This window comes from Ovis aries, chromosome 4 (genome assembly GCF_016772045.2).
Source record: "Ovis aries strain OAR_USU_Benz2616 breed Rambouillet chromosome 4, ARS-UI_Ramb_v3.0, whole genome shotgun sequence".
Lineage (NCBI taxonomy): Eukaryota > Metazoa > Chordata > Mammalia > Artiodactyla > Bovidae > Ovis > Ovis aries.
The window spans coordinates 105090926-105109626 of record NC_056057.1 but is presented as its reverse complement, the minus strand read 5'-3'; positions in this window follow the sequence as shown (position 1 = coordinate 105109626).

The window sequence follows — 18701 nt, the reverse complement described above, 5'->3', positions numbered from 1 at the left end:
GTTGAATATCATACTTAACTCATTATTAGTGAGGGAACCAGTAAGACATTACAACCAGTTTAAAGAAGTCAAAGAAGCACGAATCTATATGGAATTTCAAAAAGGAAATAAATTTACAAACAGATATGAAATTGCCTTTTGTAGGGAGCCTTGTGTGGGATGGGAAGAGGGACGTGCATTATTTATTTGCATATCTCTAGATAAGATTTATTTTGCACTGTTATCAGTTATCTACAACTTACAGAGTTATAAAATAGCTCACAGGCAATGAAAGGCACAGAACCCCCATAGAATCAAAATCAGAAAACTCCAAAGGGATGTGGTCTAAACAACACATAGTTTTTCACCCAATCACAGAATTATCTGAGTACACTCTCAATTTATTAGGACACCACTAGGGAATGGGTGCGCATGTAGGTAGCTTCAGTTGTGTCGGACTCTTTGTGACCCTATGGGCTGTACAGCCTGCTGGGCTCCTCTATCTGTGGGATGCTCCAGGCAAGAATACTGGAGTACGTTGCTATGCCCTCCTCTAGGGAAACCTTCCCAACCCAGGGATCGAACCCATGTCTCTTATGTCTCCTGCATTGCCAGGTGGGTCCTTTACCACTAGCACAACCTGGGAAGCCACTACTAGAAATGCTTCATCAAAAGGAGGGAGTATCCTTGCTCTAGAGCCCAGGTGCCCCAGAGCCTGTGTCACTCAACAAGAGAAGCCACTGCAATGAGAAGCCTGTACATTGCAACAAGAGAGTAGCCCCCACTCGCTGCAACTGGAGAAAGCCAATGTGCAGCAGCGAAGACCCAGCACAGCCAAAAAATAAAAAAAATAAAAGAGGGAGTAAAAAAATTTTTTTAAGGGGGTAGAGAGGGAGAGAGACAGGTGGGATCCTCAACTTAGGGATTAGGGTGTTCATCCCTGGAGGTGTGATGAAGTCCTAGGAGTAACAGTCCTAGGAGCGTTAAGCCGGAGCCTAGCCAGCTCTGGGGGAAGGAGGAAGGAAGCTTCTTGAGAGGCTCTGGGAAAGAAGAAATGGAACTGATGTGCTTGAGCATATGGAAAATATCATGGGAAGGCCTTTGGCAGAGATGTTAGAGCTTTTAGAGATCACTAATGATGAGTCATAGAAAATTAAGCGAATAAAAAAACAAGGCCTTCCTTAACCTTAGGTATACTGAAGCCTGCACAAGAATTGAGCTAAGTAATGCTCACCTGGCTCAGCAGTCAATGATACTTGCACAGTCATTATAATGTAAATACTATTTACTCATCCCCAGTTCTTTATTCATGTAATAACACTATGTTGGGGTGATGCGGGAGAGGTGATGGATGTACATGTGGGAGAGTTAGATACTCACCTGTCAGAGGCAGTGTAGAATGTCTCAAGGTGACAGATTGAGAAAGAGCCCTGGGGAGCTCACTGGTGGTCCAGTGGTTAGGACTCCATGATTTCACTGCCATGGCCCAGCGTTCAATCCTTGGTCAGGGAACTCAGAGCCCACATACCACACGGTGCCGCCAAAAAGAAAAAAAATAGCAGTAGAAGCATAATATTCTTAAATATGGAGATAAATATCAGAGGAAGTAGCTAGAAGAGTTTCATTGGCTGCCTCAAGTGTAGTAGATCATGATGGTGAGAAAGCTTAAGGCAGGGGATGGTTGGTTTTCATTAAAAACTTATGTTCATACATACATACACACAGACACACATATATATAACTATGGGTATATAGAAAAAAATGGTTGCACCTAAGAAAAGGTATACATTATTAGCTGCTGGTGAGGTATGGGTAATCTCAAACACTACTAGTGAAGTATAAATTGGCACTGCCTCTTTTGAAAAGCCATCTGGCACAATCTGATGAAATTTTACGTGTACATAACCGTTCCATCTAGCAGCCATACTTCTTGGCCTGTATCTTCAGAGAAACACTTGCACATGTGCTCAGGGCAGTATGCCCAAGGACATTCCCGGACCGTTGTTTATAAGGCAAGAATGACAACGCTATAAAGGTCCAATAAAAGGGGGATGTCAGTACAACAACAACAAAAACCACAAGTCGTAGCCCTTGAACATGTAAAAAAGATGCTCAATCTAACTTTGTACATAGCAATTTAAAATACCATGAAGTTCTCGCTATATTTTTTGCCTATCAATTTGGCAAAATCTGGTAATATTTTGGTGTGTAGGTAAAGCTATGGCAAAACAGGTGGTCTCATGTATGGCAAAGAATCTTAAAAAAAAAGAGTGGATATATGTATACATTTCACTGATTCACTTTGCTGTACACCTGAAACTAACAGAACATTGTAAATCAACTATACTACAGTAAAAACTAAAAGGAAAAGATAAACAAACAGGTGGTCCCAAACATTGTCCATGGGAGGACAAGCTGTTTCGATCTCTACAGAGAGCAATATCCATCAAAATTGCAAATGCACAGGATTTTGGCTCAGAAATCCCACTTTTAGTAATTCATCTAACAGATTAAGTACATGAGCTAAATTATATACATATATATAGTACATATTATGTATATATAATACAAAGATAATTGTTGCAGTGTTGTTGACGTAGCAAAAGTTTGGAAACAACCAAGAGGTGGCTGGCTAAATAAATTTCTGCTTATTTATACCACCATCTGAGCTGTGGTGCTAAGATATGGAGGTGGGTTTGGGGAGGACAGGGGTGGAAGGAGGATTTACCTTTATTTCACTGTCTGGCATTTTATCCTATGTTCTAAGACAAAATGCCACACAGTGAAATAAATGTGCCCTGTGCCTCAGTTTCTTCACCTCTTCAAAGGAGATGGTGATTCTAACCTCCTTGGGTTACTGTAAGGATTACCGTGGGTCAATCCACATTAAGGTCCTTAGATCAGAGCTTGGCGCAGAGCGAGCGCTATATAAACTTATTGTCCAGGGCGCACATGAACTGAGGGAGGTCATCAGGCATGGGAGGGGGACTCTAGCTGTCAAGGTTCAAGTGACTTGGAGACAGACACTAGGTGATGTCAGAAGAGTCAAATCAAATGGGCGTACCTCAGAGATGGATCTTCAGCCAAGACAACCCAGGACCATGGGCAGGGCTGCCAGCCCGTTGCATTGGCGTCTCTCCAAGGAGCCAAGGAGTCTTCACACCTGTTTGTGGATCTGGGCTAGGGTGTTTTCAGCATTAATATGCAGCAGTGGAAACTCCTTTTATTTATTTATTTTTATTGAAGTTTAGTTGGTTGACAGTGATTGAGGTGTACAGTGAAGTGATTCAGTCATATATTCTCTTTATATATTCTTTTCCAGATTATTTTCCATTATAGGTTATTATAAGATGATAAGTATAGTTCCTTGTGCTATACAGTAGGTCCTTATTGTTTGTCTTTTTTTTTTTTTTTTTGACTGAGCACCATTTGACCTTCAGGATCTTAGTTCCCTGACTAGGGACTGAACCCACGTCCCCTGCTGTGGAAGCATGGAGTCCTAACCACTGGACCGCCAGGGAATGCCCCTGTTTATCTTTTTTTTTTTTTTTTGTATAAATAGTGTATATCTGTTTATCTCAACTAAGAAGGGAACTTCTTCTTAAGACCCATACTGACCACAGCAGGGGTGAACACCCCGACTAGCTCAGTTCTTCCACCAGACCCATAGATGAAATGCTGATATTTAAGGTCAGCAGAGGAAAGAAACAGGAAAGGACCAAAAGGGTGTCACATCCTTTCAAGGAGCTTCTCTGGGAGTCCCTCACACTTCTGCTCACATTTCATTGGCTAAAACCTAATCAGAAAGCCACATCTCACGGAAAGGGAAGTGGAGAAATGAAGTCCTTGAGCTTGCAGCATCGGCAACTGAATAGAATAAATTCTGCAGGTGATGAAAACGTTCTGGAACTAGACATGGTGATGGTTGGATTACCTTGTGGTTGTACACCTGAAAAGTATGAATGGTGTTACGTGAGCTTTACCACAATTTTTAAAAATTGGACTTCTGTTACTGGAGAATAAGATGAAAATGAATATTGGGGCAGGCACCCAGCAGTTTTACATATTTGTTTGTTTTTATTTATTTATTTGGCAGTACAGGGTCTTAGCAGGGCACACAGGATCTTTAGTTGTGGCATGTGGGATCTAATCCCAAGCCTATGTGATGCTCAGTTGCTCAGTCGAGTCTGACTCTTTGCAACCATATGGACTGTAGCCCACTAGGCTTTTCTGTCCATGGGATTTTCCAAACAAGAATACTGGAGTGGGTTGCCATTTCCTTCTCCAGGGGATCTTCCTGACCCAGGGATCGAACCCATGTCTCCTGTGTCCCTAACTAAGGATAAAACCCTTGGACTGGGAGTGCAGAATCTTAGCCACTGGGCCACCAGGAAGTCCCTGTATTTGCTTTTAAATTGCAATCAATTACAATAGGTCTCTCTGGGCTGCGTGGCAGCAGGCACAGGGCAACAGGGCACCATGACTGGACAGCCAGGGTCACGTGCACACCCTGTATTTGAGAGCTGGAGTCTAAGAGAAGCTGGGAAGGGGTGCGGGGTAGATATACAACAATCATCTGGCTATTTGTCACTAGGATTTAGTGACCTTAAAGTAGATCCAAAGAGCTCTGTGGTTCCCCTTCCCTATTTTGTGACCAACACTCCCATTGTTTTCCCCAACAGTCAGGCCTAGCCAGGTCTTTGCGTTTGAACTTGACCTGTTGGCTCTTTCTAAGCCACACCCAACTCTGACAATTGCTCTCTTTGAGAACATCAGGGCGAGTTTTGTCCAGGGGGTCTGCATTTCTTCTGCCTGCCCAGAATGAAGGGGGTGGGTCCCCCATGTTCATGAAATGTTACCGGAAAAGAAAAGGGGCAAGTATAGACCAGAGGGATGTGACTCAAAAGTGACTCAGCCACCTCTCCTGTCTTTTGAGTCCTGGAGTCCTGCCCTGGTGCCTGAACTAGAAGGAACAGGGCAGGGAATGAAGAGCAGGGCAGAGAGAGAGTTAAATCTGCCCAGGTCTTTCAACATGATGAAACCAGGGTGGAGGGGAGGGTCTGCCAAGAATAGGTCAAGCTCAAAACAGGAAGCCCCAGGGTAGTGATAAATGGACACTTCTCTGTAGATTTTATGTGAATCTCAAGGGAGAGTGCTGGAACTGATCTCATTCAGTACTTTGTTTTACAAATCACGTTGAAAAGGAAGCAGCTAGGAGCTCTCCAGGTTTGCCAGCAAAGCTAATCTCTCCCAGGTGCTAAGGCAACAGGGAAGCGCAGCAGGAAGCTCCTGCCTAGCGGGCTTGGGGCAGGAAGATGGCCCACCGAGGGGCAGGAGGGAAGCGGCGGTTGTGGGGAGCAGAGCTGGCTCTGCTGCCCTGGCTTCTCACAAGCTCCACAGACGCACTTCCTGGGGTACCTGTAGCTCCCAGTGTTGGTGCGGGCCATGGGGGCATTGGGACAGAAGAATGGGGGCTTCCGGGTCACCTGGGAGACCCCGTGATGGCCTGGTACCCCCTGGGCTGCACACAGAAGCTGGGCTCTTCCAGACCCCCTTTTCCCAAGTCACAGAATTCCTCCCTCTGCTGGGATCTTCACCTCTGCATCAGGTACTTTCTTCAACTTATCCTGCTCGTAATTTCAGATGTATTTATTTGGTTTGTCGTATTTCACCTTGGCACTTCTCCTCCCTGCCACTGACCCCCACAAATGGCTCAGATTCTTGTTCTCCTGGTATTGAATTTCCAGGCACCAGGGAACCAGCCAGTGGGTCTGTTCCCTACAGACTCAGGAGATAAGTTGGAGGAATCATAGGAAAGAGAAAAGCTTCTAAGAGCAAGGGATTGAGCCTCATCCTACTACATACGTTAATGACTGAGTGTTCAGCCTTTTGAGGGGTAAACTCAGGTTCAAACTGGTAGGAGGCCAATCAAGGAAATAACTCCTTCAGGCAAGGATTGTCCGCTATGTTGATTTCTAGGAGGCACCTACTAAAGCACTTAGTGAAATATGATTTCCCAAACTTATTTTCAAGCATTTTGGGAAAAAACACTCACCTAGAGATACAGCAAAAAGTATCAACAATCTTTGAAAACTTTCTTTGTTTATTTTTGGCTGTGCTGGGTCTTTGTGCCTGGGCTTTACTCTAGTTTTGGAGACTGCAGGCTACTCTTCATTGAGGTGCACGGGCTTCTCAGTGCAGTGGCTTCATGCAAAGCATGGGCTCCAGGGCATGTGAGCTCAATAATCGAGGCTCCCGGGCTCTAGAGCAGAGGCTCGGCAGTTGTGGCGCACGGGCTTAGTTGCTCTGAGGCAGGTGGGATCCTCCTGGACCAGGCATTGAACCTGTGTCTCCTGCACTGGTAGGTCGACCTTTACCACTGAGCCACCAGGGAAGCCCCCCACAATGTCAGCAACTTTTAAATCTAAGTGAGGGTATATGGCTGATCGGTGTGCTGTTCTTTCGATCTTTCTATATATTTATATTTGAGCACTTTTGTAATAATAAGTTGCTGAGAGTGAGGGGTAGCGGCAGTAGACACCCAATGAATCTGAGGGTCCTTGAGTATATCACAGGTATGGGAGAGCTTAGTTATACCAGACTTGAAAAAATCTTTTCATTCTATGAGGCTCAAAGGGTAGTGTTTGGGGCTGAATTTTGTCCCCTCAAAATTCATACACTGAGGGACTTCCCTGGCGATTCAGTGGTTAAGGCTCAGTGCTTCCACTGCAGGGAGCACAGGTTCGATCCCCAGTTGGGAAACTAAGATCCTACATGTTGGTGATGTGGCCAAAAAAATCCATATATTGAAATGCTAACTCCCAGGACCTCAGAATGTGACTGCGTTCAGAGATAGGACCTTTACAGAGGTCAAATGAGGCCATTGGAATACTGTCTTGTAAGAAGAGGAAATTTGGACACAGACTGGCAGAGAAGACAATGTGAGATGGATTAAATGTTTGTGTCTCCTGCCCCCCAAGTTTATGTGTTGAAGCTTTAACCCTTCAAGGTAATGGTATTTTGGGATGGAGACTTTGGGAGATAATTAGGTTTAGATGAAGTTGTGAGGGCAGAGCCCTGTTAGGGACTGAAGGTTTGCGTCCTCCAAAATGCATGTGCAGAAACTGTACACCCCTCCCTGTGGTGATGTTAGAAGGTGGGGCTTCTGTGGGTAACAAGCATGAGATGAGGTCCTGGGGTGGAGCTCTCGTGAATGGGATTAGCATCCTTCTAATAGTCACCGGAGAGCTTGCTTGCTATGCTCTGCTCTCTGCCACCTGAGCACTCAGGAGTCCACAGTCTGCAACCTGGAAGAAGGCCTTCACCGCAATGTGACCAGGACTGGCACCCGAGCCTGGACTTCCAGCCTCTAGAACTCCGAGAAATAAACTTTTATTTATATATACCACCCAGTTTATGGTATTTTGCTATAGCAGTCTGAGCTAAGGCAGCACTGCATGATAGCACCTTTGTAAGAAGAGAGAGACCCCAGAACCCCTTCCACCCTGTGAGGAGATGAGAAGACAGAGAGAAGGTGGCTGTCTCAGAGCCGAGAGGGGAGTGCTCCCCAGAGCCCGACCAGGTCAGCACCTTGATCTTGGACTCTGGCTTCCACAGCTGCGAGAAAACAAATTTCTGTTGTTTAAGGCAGGCAGTCTGTGGTGTGTTGTTATGGAGACCCAAGCAGACCAATACACGATAGGAGGACAGTCATCTACGAGCCAAGGAGAGAGGCCTCAGAAGAAACCTCACCCGTCACACCTTCACCTCAAATGTTTGTTCTCTACAAGTGAGAAGCATTTCTGTCGTGAGCCACACCCTTAGGGCAGCCCTAGACCACATACGAGTATTATTTACCATTGTTTACACTTCCTTAAATGAAGCACAGCTCTCACATAGGAAAAAGAGTTCCACTGGGGTGAAGTTCAAACTCCCCTGTGCTTTCCTGTGGTTAGGGCAATCCAGATGGCAGCGGGAGGTCATCCACCTGAGAGAGATCAGATAGTGGAGGGGTCCCCAGACCGCAGGAGCCTCTGCGGGCTATACTTTGGAACTTTGACCTTGAGGACAGAATTTGCTTTTTAGTAACTATTTCCTTTTGTCTTCCCATGATGTTAATAGAGCTATATCTTATAATTAAGTTGTAGGGTGAAAAAGTTATATATAATAATTGAAAATAAGCTTTTCCTGTGACAGTCAAGCTAGGAATAATCAACAGAGGCAAGATCAGCCATCTGTAGTCTGAGGGTTGCAGACACAAGACTTCTGAATGGTGTTAAAGAAGAAGCCCTGGCTTTGGTTTAGACAAACACAAGCATGACTCTTCCCTCTTCCAATTAAGAACTGTGAGACCTTTAACTGGGGGCGATTGTGTAACTTCTATGGACCATACTTTCCTTAGCTGCCTAGCAGATACTGGGAAGACTGGAGCTACTGTACTTAAGCCTTGGGTGTAAGGCCTGGACCCAAATGGCAGTGTTATTACTGTTGCTGTTTTGGGGGAACACTCAATAAAGGTGATGGCAGAGCAGGGAAGGGAAACACAGTAAAGATAAAAGAAAGCTACATTATACTTAGTTAAAATCACAGAGACAAAAAGTAGAATGGTGGTTGCCAGGGGCTGGGTGAAGGGAGAAATGGGGAGTTATTGTTCAACGGGTATAATTTCAGTTTTGTTAGATGAAAAGACTCCTGCAGATGGATGGTGGTGATGATTGCATAGCAACGTGAATGTACTGAAAACCACTGAATTATACAATTAAAAATGATTAAGATAGTAAATTGTAAGTTACGTGTATTTCACCACAAGAAGAAAAAATTGGAAAAGAAATACTTTCTTCCACAGTACAGTACACTTGAAAACAGGGGAATTGGAAAAAAAAAAAAAAAAACAACTATTAGCCACAAGGTCATTGATAAATTTGACTATGTAAAAGGTGAAAATTCTACAGGGCAAAGATCAGTCCACACAAAGTCAAAAGACAAAGAACAAATGAGGAAAAATATTTTCAATTATATCAAAATAAGCTCATTGCCATGCTAAAGAAGGAAGTTCATATATTAGGAGAATGGCCTGTCAGAAGGCCAGAAAGTTCTGGAGAACACGAATTCTCTAGTTTCTCCAGGGCCTTGCAGAGGCACCCAGGGTGGGGCAAGTTGGTGGGGCAGAAAGTTCTTCAGGCTGCATAAGGTCCCAGCCCAAATATCCCTCTACACCTCCATGACAGTTTTCTCTGAATTCGATGATAACAGCACATTATTGACCAGAGATGTATCAATATATCTTTTGTTACAGAAACGTTATTGATCTCAGACCTATCAATACATTTTTAGAGAATGATACAATTAACATCACTGGAGGAAGTTGTTAGAGCTTAAAATTGACCAAGCGTTCATTATACAACTTATGATCGTCCTTATCGTTCACATTTTGCCCCATTCGGTTTCTGCTCCAACGTTGCTGCTGTTGCTGTTGAGTCATTAAGTTGTGTTCGACTCTTTTTCAACTCCATGAACTACAGCCCACCAGACTCCTTCTGTCCATGGGATTTCCCAGACAAGAATACTGGAGTAGGTTGCCATTTCCTCCTCCAAGGGATCTTCCTGACCCAGGGATCGAACCTGCGTCTCCTGCATTGGCAAGTGGATTCTTTCCCAGTGAGGCACCAGGGAAGCCTGTTCCAACCTTGTGTATATTATAAATGTAAAATCTTTTCAGGATGATGCATCATGAAATTTTGAGTGAAGAAGAATTTTTTGGTGAATTTTATGCAGAGACTTGTTCTGATTGTCTGAGCAACATTTACACTAGTGTCTCAGAAGATGACAGTTCTTCAGAATATAGTTCTGATTCAGACAATGTGAATGTTAGACCAGCAAAAAGACAAAAACCTTAGTGACTGACTCTGATACAGAAAGTGAAAACGAAACTCACAGTGCTGGAGAACACCCCTTTGCTTCTACAGAATAGATTGAAGATAACATTTCGCAAAAATTAGAAGACTTTACAAGTGTTTCACGTGTAACTGTTGACTGTGAAAGTGAAAGTAACTCAGGCATGTCTGACTCTTTGTGACCCCATGGGCTATACAGTCTATGGAATTGTCCAGGCCAGAATACCTGAGTAGGTAGCTGTCCCCTTCTCCAGGGGATCTTTCCAACCCAGGGATTGAACCCAGGTCACCCACATTGTTGAATGTAGTAACCTGCAAAGTGTTAGATCAATAACAGAATTCTTTTTTAGCCAGCCAAAATAAAAGTCACCAGCCACAGACATTACTTTCTGCAAAAATCCCCTGGTCAATAATGAGCTAAAATCTTTTCAGATACATATTAGGTATCTATAAATATTTATTGAATCCTTTCATGTATTAGAGTATTTTTGTTCCTAGGGCTGCTGGAACAAAGAACACAAACTTGGTTAAAACAATGGAGCTTTTACAGTTCTAGAGGCAAGAAGTTTGAAATCAAAGTGTCAGAAGAGGGACTTCCCTGGTGGTCCAGTGGTTAAGACTCCATGCTTCGGATTCAAGAGGCATGGGTTTGACCCCTGGTTGGAGAACTAAGATGCCACATGCTGCATTACAAAAAATGTTAAAAAAAAAAAATAAGGTATTAGAAGGACCAGGTTCCCCCTGATGCTCATAGGTTACTTCCTTGCCTCCTCTTAGTTTCTGGTGGCCCTAGGCATTCCTAGGCCTTGAGTAGCACGGCTCCAATCCCTCTCTGCCCCTCCACGTGGCTTTCTTCTCTGTGTGTCTTAGTCCTTGCCTCATCTTACAAGGACACCAGTCATTGGATTTAGGGCATACCCTATATCCAAGATGCTTTTACCTTAACACCCTTAACTAGTTACATCTTCAAAGACTCTATTTTCAAATAAGGTCACATTCTGAAATTCTGGGTGGATGTGAATTTGGGGAGGGGGACACTATTCAAGTTTTTAGTTGCAACATAGAGCTTTTTTAGTTGCAACTTAAAACCCCATCCAAGTAGCTTAAACAAATAAAAATAACTGTTGAAACAATTAGCAGAAAAGGCTAGAAATACATGGAACATTAAGAATGGCTTGACCAAGAAAGTCAGTCTTTCTCGTTCATTCTGATCTGTCTTCTGCTGTGCTGGCCTCATTCTTGGGCTCTGTCGTGTGGCTTTTGGCAACTCTTGGCTCACATCCTCCTTGTAATCCAGGCAAAAATGATCTAGTGTCTCTCTCTCCAAAACAGTATGATCAAACATTTCATGCATATCATTAACGTTTTTTCTGGAGTATAATTGCTGTATAATGTTGTGTTAGTTTCTGCTGTACAAGGAGGTGAATTGGCTATATGTATACATATCTATGTATGGAATATAAAGAAAGCTGAGCACTGAAGAACTGTTCCTTTGGAAGTGTGGTGTTGGAGAAGACTCTTGAGAGTTCCTTGGACTGCAAGGAGATCAAACCAGTTAATCCTAAAGGAAATCAACCCTGAATATTTATTGGAAGGACTGATGCTGAAGATGAAGCCCCAATACTTTGGCCACCTGATGTGAAGAACTAACTTATTGGAAGAGACCCTGATGCTGGGAAAGATTGAAGGCAAAAGGAGAAGGGAATGACAGAGGATGAGATGGTTGGATGACACCACTGACTCAAAGAACATGCGTTTGAGCAAACTCCAGGAGTTGGTGATGGACAGAGAAGCCTGGTGTGCTCCAGTCCATGGGGTCTCAAAGAGTCAGACACACTGAGTGATTGAACTAAACTGAGCTGATGCATACATCCCTTTCTCCTTGAGCTTCTTTCCCACCCTCATCCCACCCCTCTAGGTCATCACAGAGAACCAAGTTCAGTTCCCTGTGCTATATAGCAGCTTCCCACTGGCTATCTAGTTTATACATGGTAGTGTGCTGAGAAAAGAAAAGATATACCCATTTGAATATAGAGTTCTAAAGAAGAGCAAAGAGAGATAAGAAAGCCTTCCTCAGCAATCAATGCAAAGAAACAGAGGAAAGCAATAGAATGGGAAAGACTAGAAATCTCTTCAAGAAAATTAGAGATACCAAGGGAACATTTCATGCAAACATGGGCACAACAAAGGACAGAAATGGCAAGGACCTAACAGAAGCAGAAGCTATTAAGAAGAGGTGGCAAGAATACACGGAAGAACTATACAAAAAGATCTTTGTGACCCAGATAACTACGATGGTGTGATCATTAACCTAGAGCCAGACATCCTGGAATGTAAAGTCAAGTGGGCCTTGGAAAGCATCACTATGAACAGAGCTAGTGGAAGTTATGAAATTCCAGTTGAGCTATTTCAAATCCTGAAAGATGATGCTGTGAAAGTGCTGTACTCAATATGCCAGCGAATTTGGAAAACTCAGCATTGGCCACAGGACTGGAAAAGGTCAGTTTTCGTCCCAATCCCAGTGAAAGGCAATGCCTGAGACTACCGCACAATTGCACTCATCTCACACTCTAGTAAAGTAATGCTCAAAATTCTCCAAGCCAGGCTTCAACAGTATGTGAACCATGAACTTCCAGATGTTGAAGCTGGATTTAGAAAAGGCAGAGGAACCAGAGATCAAATTGCTAGCATCCGTTGGATCATCAAAAAAGCAAGAGAGTTCCAGAAAAACATCTACTTTTGCTCTATTGATTACACCAAAGCGTTTGACTGTGTGAATCAGAACAAACTGTTGAAAAATTCTTCCAGAGGTGGGAATACCAGACCACCTGACCTGCCTCCTGAGAAATCTGTATGCAAGTCAAGAAGCAACAGTTAGAACTGGACATGGGAAAACAGACTGGTTCCACCTCGGGAAAGGAGTACGTCAAGGCTGTATATTGTCACCTGCTTATTTAACTTATATGCAGAATACATCATGTGAAATGCCGGGCTGGAGGAAGTGTAAGCTGGAATCAAGATTGCCGGAAGAAATATCAATAACCTCAGATATGCAGATGACACCACCCTTATGGCAGAAAGTGAAGAAGAACTAAAGAGTCTCTTGATGAAAGTGAAAGGGGGGAGTGAAAAAGTTGGCTTAAAGCTCAACATTCAGAAAACGAAGATCATGGCATCTGGTCCCATCACTTCATGGGAAATAGATGGGGAAACAGTGGAAACAGTGTCAGACTTTATTTTTCTGGGCTCCAAAATCACTGCAGATGGTGACTGAAGCCATGAAATTAAAAGACGTTTGCTCCTTGGAAGAAAAGTTATGACCAACCTAAATAGCATGAAAAGCAGAGACATGACTTTGTCAACAAAGGCCCATCTAGTGAAAGCTATGGTTTTTCCAGTAATCATGTATGGATGTGAGAGTTGGACTATAAAGAAAGCTGAATGCCAAAGAATTGATGCTTTTGAACAGTGGTGTTGGAGAAGACTCTTGAGAGTCCCTTGGACTGCAAGGAGACCCAACCAGTCCATCCTAAAGTATCAATTCTGAATATTCATTGGAAGGACTGATGCTGAAGCTGAAACTCCAATACTTTGGCCACCTGATGGAAAGAACTGACTTCTTTAAAAGCACCCTGATGCTGGGAAAGATTGAGGGCAGGAGGAGAAGGGGACAACAGAGGATGAGATGGTTGGATGGCATCACCGACTGAATGGACATGCCTTTGAGCAAGCTCTAGGAGTTGGTGATGGACCGGGAGGCCTGGCGTGTTGCAGTTCATGGGGTCGCAGAGTCGGACACGACTGAGCGACTGCACTGAACTGAACTGAGTGTGTATATATCAGAGCTGCTCTCCCAGTTCATCCCACCCTCCCCTCCCACTCTGTGTCCACATGTCTATTCTCTACCTCTGTCTCTATTTCTGTTCTGCAAATAACATTTTGGTTTTGATTAGGTTTCATCAGTTCAGTTCAGTCGCTCAGTCGTGTCCAACTCTGTGACCCCATGAACCGCAGCACGCCAGGCTTCCCTGTCCATCACCAACTCCCTGAGTCCACCCAAACCCATGCCCATTGAGTTGGTGATGCCATCCAGCCGTCTCATCCTCTATCGCTCCCTTCTCCTCCTGCCCCCAATCCCTCCCCACATCAGGGTCTTTTCAAATGAGTCAGCTCTTTGCATCAGGTGGCCAAAGTATTGGAGTTTCAGCTTCAACATCAGTCCTTCCAGTGAAGACCCAGGATTGATCTCCTTCAGAATGGACTGGTTGGATCTCCTTGCAGTCCAAGGGACTCTCAAGAGTCTTTTCCAACACCACAGTTCAAAAGCATCAATTCTTCGGCGCTCAGCCTTCTTTATAGTCTAACTCTCACATACATACATCACAGCTGAGAAAAACCATAGCCTTGACTAGACGGATCTTTGTTGGCAAAGTAATGTCTCTGCCTTTGAATATGCTGTCTAGGTTGGTCATAACTTTCCTTCCAAGGAATAAGCGTCTTTTAATTTCATTGCTTCACCATCTGCAGTGGTTTTGGAGCCCAGAAAAATAAAGTCTGACACTGTTTCCACTGTTTCCCCATCTATTTGTCATGAAGTGATGGGACTGGATGCCATGATCTTAGTTTTCTGAATGTTGAGCTTTAAGCCAACTTTTTCACTCCCCCCTTTCACTTTCATCAAGAGGCTCTTTAGTACTTCACTTTCTGCCATAAGGGTGGTGTCATCTGCATATCTGAGGTTATTGATATTTCTTCCAGCAATCTTGATTCAAGCTTGTGCTTCCTCCAGCCCAGCGTTTCTCATGATGTACTCCGCATATAAGTTAAATGAGCAGGATGGCGTACTCCTTTCCCGAGTTGGAACCAGTCTGTTTTCCCATGTCCAGTTCTAACTGTCACTTCCTGACCTGCATATAGGTTTCTCAAGAGGCAGGTCAGGTGGTCTGGTATTCCCATATCCTTCAGAATTTTCCACAGTTTATTGTGATCCACACAGCCAAAGGCTTTGGCATAGTCAATAAAGCAGAAATAGATGTTTCTCTGGAACTCTCTTGCTTTATCTATGATCCAGCAGATGTTGGCAATCTGATCTCTGGTTCCTCTGCCTTTTTTAAAACCAGCTTGAACATCTGGAATTTGACGGTTCATGTATTGAAGCCTGGCTTGGAGAATTTTAAGCATTACTTTACTAGTGTGTGAGATGAGCGCAATTGTGTGGTAGTTTGAGCATTTTTTGGCATTGCCTTTCTTTGGGATTGGAATGAAAACTGACCTTTTTCAGTCCTGTGGCCACTGCTGAGTTTTCCAAATTCGCTGGCATATTGAGTGCAGCACTTTCACAGCATCATCTTTCAGGATTTGAAATAGCTTAACTGGAATTCCATCACCTCCACTAGCTTTGTTTGTAGTGATGCTTTCTAAGGCCCACTTGACTTCACATTCCAGGATGTCTGGCTCTAGGTGAGTGTGAGTGATTATCTGGGTCATGAAGATCTTTTTTGTACATTTCTTCTGTGTATTCTTGCCACCTCTTCTTAATATCTTCTGCTTCTGTTAGGTCCTTGCCATTTCTGTCCTTTATTGAGCCCATCTTTGCATGAAATATTCCCTTGGTATCTCTAATTTTCTTGAAGAGATGTCTAGTCTTTCCCATTCTGTTCTTTTCCTCTATTTCTTTGCATTGATTGCTGAGGAAGGTTTTCTTATCTCTCCTTGCTATTCTTTGGAACTCTGTATTCAAATGGGCATATCTTTCCTTTTCTCCTTTGCTTTTCACTTCCCTTCTTTTCACAGCTATTTGTAAGGCCTCCCCAGACAGCCATTTTGCTTTTTTGCATTTCTTTTTCTTGGGATGGTCTCCTGTACAATGTCACGAAATTCCATCCATAGTTCATCAGGCACTCTGTCCATCAGATCTAGTCTCTTAAATCTATTTCTCACTTCCACTGTATAGTCATAAGGGATTTGACTTAGGTCATATCTGAATGGTCTAGTGGTTTCTCCACTTTCTTCAATTTCAATCTGAATTTGACGATAAGGAGTTCATGATCCGAGCCACAGTCAGCCCCCAGTCTTGTTTTTGCTGACTTTATAGAGCTTCTCCATCTTTGGCTGCAAGGAATATAATCAATCTGATTTCAGTGTTGACCATCTGGTGATGTCCATGTACAGAGTCGTCTCTTGTGTTGTTGGAAGAGGGTGTTTGCCATGACCAGTCCGTTCTCTTGGCAGAACTCTATTAACCTTTGCCCTGCCTCATTCTGTACTCCAAGGCCAAATTTGCCTGTTACTCCAGGTGTTTCTTGACTTCCTACTGTTACATTCCAGTCCCCTATAATGAAAAGGCCATCTTTTTTGGGTGTTAGTTCTAGAAGGTCTTGTAGGTCTTTATAGAACCATTCAACTTCAGCTTCTTCAGTGTTACTGGTCGGGGCATAGACTTGGATTACCGTGATATTGAATGGTTTGCTTTGGAAATGAACAGAGATCATTCTGTCGTTTTTGAGATTGCCTATCTCTAAATCAGTCACTGTGGCCAGGCCTGAGTCAGTGCCTCAGCTCTAGAACCAGGTGTTGAATGCACACAGACTAAGGATGGAGAAGGGGGTTCTCCTCAGGGTAAGCTTGGATTTCTATTACCAGGAAAAGCATGAATAGGTGCTAGGCAGTGAAGTATGTAGCCATCCACTAGAATGTTATTCTTCCCCCATAGTTAAAGAGTTTCTGGAAGATAGCAAGTCTGGTTTTCTTTCCTGTATTCCAGATACCTGGATAGCATCAAGCCTTCAAATAAATATTTCCTGAATTATTTTGAAATTTTAATATGATTTAGTCCCTGAGGACTTTATCCACTATAAAAACTGAGCCCCAATTCCTGAACCAAGATGTGAAACCATAGCCCATCGAGACATTACTCTTTGTTGAGGTTGTTGTTTTCTGGCCGCATAGCAAGACCTTGATTTCCCAACCAGGGATGGAACCCAGGATCAAAACAGTGAAAGCCCTGAGTCCTAACCATTGGATTGCCAGGGAATTCCAGAGATGCTGCTCTTTGTAAAGCCCTATTTAGGTAGAACAGCTCATCTGTTGTGAGCTCTTTCTGAAAAACTTCCATGAAAGGGAACTGAGAAAAAAGGCTCATGTTGGGGTCCACGTGGCAGGAAGGAAAAACAGTGGGTGAAACTGAGGAACAAAGAAATACATTTCCATTTCCCCACTTTGTCCCAGCACACGGACACAAATCACAATGTATCTGCAGGGACAGAGTATCGTTACTCTCAAGCGCCCAGGAGCCCTGGTGAAGAAAATAAGACTTTGAGCTTAGGCACGTGTCACCCCGGGGTTTAGGCCTGCAGGGTTGTACCTTAAACACCCGCAGAGGGGCCTTGTATCCCAGACACCAGAAGAGCCAGTGCCCAGAGGGTGAAATCAGACAGCCCTTTAGCCAGATGAAGCTGGACTTGGTAACCACACTGTGGAGTTTAATTTGCTGACCTAGATGTAGTTTGCAGCCCACAAAACCTCATACCACAGCAAAGCTTTTCTTGTGCTGAGACAGCTGGCAGAGCATGGCGTTGCAGTGACTCAGTTCTCAGTGAAGGGACTGAAGACATTGGAGGCAGAGCTGGAGTCCTAAGACCGCAGTCCCAAGAGATCTTCCTGTTTATCCCAGGGTGAGAGAAGAGGAACCTTCTGTTTGTGGGCACTCGTGTTTCATCAGAAGGGACGAGGCTGGGACTGTGGGGCTGGGCTGTGTGTACCCAGTCCACACATGATGGTCAGACAATTATACTCAGACTGATCATTCAGCCTTAACCACACGGGCCAAAAGCATTTTTGGAAAGTGGGTCTTCCAACTCCATGAATCAAGTCACATTTCTGTTTGCCTTCCATTTTGGAATTGGGACTAGTTTACATGAGGAAGCTGACATCAATAAAACTGGAGTTGAAAACTGTGGGTTCTGAGGACTTCCCATTAAACAGCAGATTGAACATGTGTATAAACTTTAGCCTCCTCTCCAAGCCTCACTAAAATATGAGAAAAGAGACTTGAAAAAAAAAAAGACATGCATCCATGGGCTTCCCTGAGGCTCAGTGGGTAAAGAATCTGCCTCCAATGCAGGAGACACAGGAGACGCAGGTTCACTCCCTGCGTTAGGAAGATCCCTGGAGGAGGAAATGGCAACCCACTCCAGGACGCTTGCCTGGGAAATCCAATGGACAGAAGAGTCTGGGGGGCTACAGTCCAAAGGGTCACGAAGAGCTGGACATGACCAAGCACAAGTACAATCTTAAAAACAAAAACCAAATATATCTGTAGGAGAGATAAGAGTAGAAAGAAGGATCAGAAAAAAAAATTCCAGCTGAAACCTATTGATGTTCTAGAGAAATACATTTACTTCAGAGATATTTCCCTCCTGTGAAACATATATCTAATAATAAGTTGTTAGATATTGTTACATTGATCAGTGACAGAGATGCTCACCATTTTTATGTAACATGTCTACATGCTGTGTTGGTGATTTCATAATCTATGTCCTCAAAAGAATACATCTTAGAGTATATTGATAGAAAGGTGTCAAGGGATTTAAATATATCCATGTGAGTTTTTAATATCAACTAGTACTTTTCAATCCTAGCAGCACATTAGAATCACTTTTGTGTGCTTATTAACAGTGAGAATCTTTGCTAAAAATATATATTCCTAGGCCCTTCCTCAGGTTTATGAAATAACAGGATTGTGGATGGAGGAATTGCTATGAATCTATTTTTCCTTCAACTATTTATTTTGAGAATTTCAAACTTAGAGAAAGGTTGAAAGAATATAAT